The sequence below is a fragment of the Pempheris klunzingeri genome, chromosome 7, assembly GCF_042242105.1.
Source record: "Pempheris klunzingeri isolate RE-2024b chromosome 7, fPemKlu1.hap1, whole genome shotgun sequence".
NCBI lineage: Eukaryota > Metazoa > Chordata > Actinopteri > Acropomatiformes > Pempheridae > Pempheris > Pempheris klunzingeri.
The window spans coordinates 364,587-371,092 of NC_092018.1; positions in this window are offsets into that span (position 1 = coordinate 364,587).

Genomic DNA, 6,506 nt, shown 5'->3' on the forward strand with positions numbered 1-6,506 from the left:
CACGGCATCTTCACGGGATAATCATGGCATCATCATGGTATAATCATGACATCATCATGGTATAATCATAACATCATCATGGCATTATAACGGCATCATCACGGGATAATCATGACATCATCACGGGATAATCATGGCATCATCACAGGATAATCATGGCATCATCACGGGATAATCATGACATCATCATGGCATCATCATTGCATCATCATGGCATCATCACGGCATCATCTGGGGATAATCATGGCATCATCACGGGATAATCATGACATCATCACGGGATAATTATGGCATCATCACGGGATAATCATGACATCATCACGGGATAATCATGACATCATCATGGCATCATCATGACATCATCATGGCATCATCATTGCATCATCATGGCATCATCACAGGATAATCATGACATCATCACGGGATAATCATGACATCATCATGGCATCATCACAGGATAATCATGACATCATCATGGTATAATCATATCATCATGGCATCATCACAGGATAATCATGGCATCATCATGGTATAATCATGACATCATCATGGTATTATCATGACATCATCATGGCATCATCACGGCATCTTCGCGGGATAATCATGGCATCATCATGGTATAATCATGGCATCATCACGGGATAATCATGACATCATCATGGCATCATTATTGCATCATCATGGCATCATCACAGCATCTTCACGGGATAATCATGGCATCATCATGGTATAATCATGACATCATCATGGTATTATCATGACATCATCATGGCATCATCACGGCATCTTCGCGGGATAATCATGGCATCATCATGGTATAATCATGACATCATCATGGTATAATCATAACATCATCATGGCATCATCGTGGTGTAATCATGGCATCATCACGGGATAATCATGGCATCATCATGGCATCATTATGACATCATCATGGCATCATCACGGGATAATCACGGCATCGTCATGGTATAATCATGACATCATCATGACATCATAATGGCATCATCATCCGGCTAAAGGCCGCTAGTGTCGTGAGGCTGCAGCAGGGAAACGCCTGAGTGTGTTTTACTGATGTTAGACAACAAACTGAACATCTGTTAACTGTGTGTTCATTAGAGGGACGAATCAGAAGGAAGGTAAAAAAAACACAGAGCAGAGCCATACTATATTATTAATATTCTCTGAGGTCATAAAGTGATGATTGATCCTGAATCAACGTCATCAGGCGGCGACCAGGAACACACACACACACACACACACACACACACTCACACACACACACACACACACACACACACACACACACACACACACACACACACACACGCACACACACACACACACACACACAGACGTGATAATTCACAGGTCGCTGATGAAACTAAAGTTGCAACATTTTTGATGCAGAGCTTGTTCAAATCTTACATCCTGACTGGCCAGTCAATACAAACTGCTTGTTCTATGGAATCATTTGAATAATTCATTTTAATTAGTCTTTTCCAAAGATAGCAGACATGCAGAGGATGGTGTAGAGATGATTTTACAGGTTCAAAGCAGCTTGAAGGGAAATAAAGGTGAAGAGTGTATCTGTGGGTCTTTGCTCGGGTCTCCAATAAAGTGTGGAGCAGTTATCTCTCTGTTAGCCGCTGTCTGGTTTTTGTTTTCCACCTCCAAGACGGTAATTGTCCACATGTTGTTGTTCTCTCAGGTATTTCAACATGACTTATGGCTCCATCCTGAGATGGGACGCCTCTGCCCCCCGCCCCCCCCCCTCCGTCCATATGGTTTGACTTGGTTACAGCGTGAGTGTGGTAAGATACTTGTTAAAATGTGGTATGTGGCGGCTGCACTTGCTCCTCTTGATGTTTTGTTCTTCTCTTCAGGGGATGGAACTCCTCCTCCTGCAGGCTTCACCACAACGAGGCTGGAGCACTTTGAAAAATGAGCATGAAGTCAGAAAATGATCGTGGACACAAACGACATTCCTCCTCTTCAACGTGGTTAAAGCTACGAAGGGCTGGACAACACTTCACCCGCTGCTCAGTGTTTAGTGTGTCAATGTGAGGCTGAAACAAATGAACTTCAAATGATTCTGTTAAATCAGCGTAACAACACTCCCTGAAATGTGCTGAAGCTCACACGGGCAGAGCAGAATGAACCATGTTCGCAGATAAGATTCTCATCAAAGCCTTTACATTCAACCTCGATCATCGCTTTTAGTGCTGGGTTACAGCTAAGACACTCCTCTCACTAACGTTACAGCTTCTGTTGTTCAGAAGCTCTGGAAAAACACCAGAAGAGGACCTTGAATTACTGTTTTTCTGTGAAACATCAGGAATGAACTTCAATATTCATCAAAATAGTTTAATCAGAAAAACATGCATGGGAACTATTCAATTCAATTTAATTCAAAAATGTATTATTTGTCCCCAGGGGGCAATTAAAAGGGACATGATGAATAAATAAAATAATATAGATAAAAATAAATAACTACATCATATTTCAAATGATCATATTGTCTCTCCGTTAGCTCTGTGTTTGGTCTCCTCCTCTTGAGGGACATTAGTCTGTCTGTTGCTTTTTACTTCTTGTTAATCATATTTAATTCTAATTAAAATGATGAATTAATGAGAGACGGTCAACCAGCCAAAGGACCCTAAAACCAGGTAATTCATGGGTCACGTGATCTTTATCAGCTAGTTTAGCAGATATTTGCTCCTTCTGGAGCTTTCAGCTGATCTTCATCAGCTCATCGGTGGTCGTGTGACGTGGCGCGGTGCTCGTACATGAAGACGGTTCAGAGTTGTTGGTGTGGAAGACTGTGAGATACAGTGGAAAACCCCGGAAGACACTGGAAAAACTAATAAGTGGATCTTGAGTAATTGTTTAGTTATTTTGAATAAAAATGGAACTTTAGCAGAGAAAGCGTAAAACTAAACCATAATTAAGCAGTAAACTAAACTAACCAGTTAACTAAACTGTGGTGTCTGCGTGAGGTGACTCGTGGACTCGGCTCCCCGCCGGACGCCGTCAGACGTGACGTGGTGGATCCTCCAGGGACGTCTTTATGGCCTCCACTCCTCTCAGACTGAGACATGCTTGAACCAGATCCACAAACGAGTCAATCTGAGAACATCCGAGCTGCTGCTTCCTGCTGCCCATTGGTCTGTGGAGACGACGGGACCGTCCTCCTCCTCCTCCTCTTCGCTCTAACATCATCTGGGGGAAGGCCACTGGCCCTGCTGGCTGCGATGGCTTCATGGGGCTGACACCCAGATCGAATCACAGCGTTCCATAAAAGATAATTTATGACCCATCACCAGCGTTTTCTCTCTCTGACTTCAGCTCATAAGATCCTAACAGAGTCGTTCTTTGATGGCGGCGTTTCTCATGACTCCCGTAAAGCGGCAGCGGGGAAAGGAGGAAAGCGTGAAGGCCAAATGTGAGGAGCCTAAGATGGAAACTGAAGAACTCATCGAGCTCATTCATCTTGTGGAAGTGAAGGCCGAGAGCGGCGAGCCGGGGAGATTTCACACCCGCTCGTCTTTCTCAGCGCACCGTGAACCCGATCAGGTGACACTTAGGTTTGGAGGAAGCTCTGAACGGGCGTGGGACTCCACAGTGACCACGCTCCCTCCACCCTGTTGGAGCCTCATGCCGAGCTGAGCCGGCACCGCCCCTCTCCGGCAGCCCCCCCCCCCCCCCCCCCCCGGCCTGGCAGTGCTGAGCAGACGCCTCTGGCCGACGATCACACAGGTAGTTCGGCAGATTTATGTCTGTGTCAGTGAACGGGACGGGAAGGAAGAACAGAAAAGAAGACGCCTCGCCGAAGGCAAACCGTCCAGAAACCTGCCGAGATGTCCGGACGCCGGAGACGCCAGTGAGGGCCCACGTGGCCGCACGCAACTTTATTTACACAGCACATTTTAGGCAACTTCATTTCCACAGCACAGGTCACACACAGCTTCACACCTTACAGTAATAATAATAATTACAATAATAATCTTTACTCTCCACACAGAGACAGTGAGCTTTACATGACACACATCATATATACTGATAATATTAGAATAACTAATATTGGTTCACTGGAAATGTTGTGACTCTCTAGTTTTACAGAAATAAATCCTATTTTTATGTAATTCTTATTCTCATTATATACTTTCTTTCCTGTTGTCTCCACCTCTTTTGGAATCATTTATTTTTACATGTTATTCATCTAGTGGACGTCCATTTCTTCTTCTGTTATAAATGAAAGATGTTATGTCTGTGACAAACGTTTTAGTGACCTGATGAGCCGTGGACACTCTGTCTTTAATGTGTCCAGATAATGTTTTATATCCAGCCATCAGTGAACGTGCTCACACTCCTTTAAACTAAAGACCCGTGACCACTGGACTCTGAGAGCAGGACGGCCTCCAGAAGTCTTTTCTTCTGACAGCCAGTCGACGTACGTGGAGCTCATCTCAAAGCCAGCCAGTTTCACTGATGCTTTACAGTTGCACTAAAAAGGATTCAACCTCATTGTAAATTCGGTGTATCAGCAAAATGTACAAACTTTCAGCTGTGTTCAATCAGCACACCTAATATTACAGGTGGTTTCTCCAAATTCAACACAATATTCCACTTTTACTGACGACTGCAGTCTCAAATCTATTCAACTCCTTCTTGACAAGCTTCTGTGGTGCTCAGTAGAGCAGCGTCATCCTTCCTCCTCCAGACAAACCGCTGATCCACAGACCTGAAACGGTCCAGTTTGGTTTTATCGCTCCTCAGAACAGAATCCCAAAACTTCTGTGGTTTATTTCTATGGTTTCTAGCACATTGGAGCCGACTTGTCTTGTGCTTTTGGGCCAGTAGTGGTGAACGTCTTAGAGTTCAGGCACGGAGGCCTTCAGTGTTTAGTATGAGCCTCGCTGTAGAAACCTCAGAGCCTGCTGCCACCAAGTCTGGCTGCAGGTCTTTTACAGTCTGGAGGGTTTTTGTCCACCTGCCTCTTCAGAATATTTCTAACATGCGACCAAACGTCACTGTGAACAAACCCATTGCCAGTCTGGGTATTTGATGTGTTCTATCTCAAGCACAAATGATCAACTAATGAGGCTTGATTAGCTGCATCAGCAACACCTGATTTGGAAATGAGTGCTCTTGTGAGGGATTCTGCTCAGGGGGTTGAATCATTCTGAAACTGTAGTCGTCATTACAAAAGGTATTTGGTGTTTTTGTTTGAGTCGTTCATTGAACTCAGCGGAAAGTTTGTAAATTTTACCGTTACACCTGATTTGCATTGAGAGTTGAATAATTTTGTGAGCAACTGTATATGAACCCGCTTTGTCAGACTCAAGGGATCAAATTCTGACGGTTAAACAAGTCATTTCTCCAGTTCTCAAATTAACACATCCACCGTTTTATCAATCAATCGATCGATCAATCTTTATTTATAGAGCGCCAATTCACAACAGCGTTATCTCAAGACCCTTTACACAAAGAGCAGCTCAGACCAAACTCTTTAATTAGAGAGAGACCCAACGATTCAGGACTACAGCCGCTACTTTCCTCATGACTGTGTCAGCTACACAGAGAAATGTCTAAACTCTAATGCTCGTCCCAGTCTGCAGGCAGGTGCACGTACACACAACAAGCCTTCTAGAATAATATGTCCATAATGACAGGATGGTGTGTCCATGCAGGGAAACGATGAATTAAGGCGTCGAGCTGTTCTGCAGAAGCCTTTAGACCAGAGGCCAGATTTAAGATGAAGCAGTGTAAATGTAACACAGGTGGTGTGTCCCGTGGTCCTCGGCCCGACGTCTCCGGGGGCTCGTAGTAGCCCTCCATCTCTGTCATGGATGAGCAAATCAATCGGCTGCTGTCACTCCGAGGATTCCTCAGCAGAAGGCCTCGCTGGTGTGAAACGACACCTCGAGCTGAAGGGAAAAACACTGCAGCTTCTGATGTGTTTCACCTCCCTCACAGCAGTTGTTCAGACGTTTCAACACACACACACACACACACTCACACTGGCCTGCTGTCCCCCCTCCCATGACCACGTCATGACCTCATTCCAGTCACCTGCTGCTGGGACCGTGGCTAACCTGCCCTCCTAACCGGAAAATCAGCCGCCTTTTTCCAAACGCCCCCTGAAGCCGTGCAGGTCAGCGAGCTGCTGGGACTCGAACGGCTTTCGGCTCTCTGAGTGTTTGTGCTCCAGAGCAGAAACACAGGAGAGGTGGTTTTTTGTTGGATGTAAATCTGATCTGAGGCCGTCCTCAGAGCCGGCCGCTGGCCTGTTGGAGCTCCAGGCTGAATGAAAACCAGCTTGCAAAGTTACATCCTGTCCGAGGAACAAAGAGCGATAGCGAACGAGCCCCCCGGGACCCCCTGGCCACTCTTAAACATTTGGAACATTTATGCTGCTTTGAATTTCTTTTTTTTATCATCCTCCCCTTGATAGTTGGTTCGTGGAATGAATTTTGTTTGCCAGAACCAGTCGGCTCTCTGTT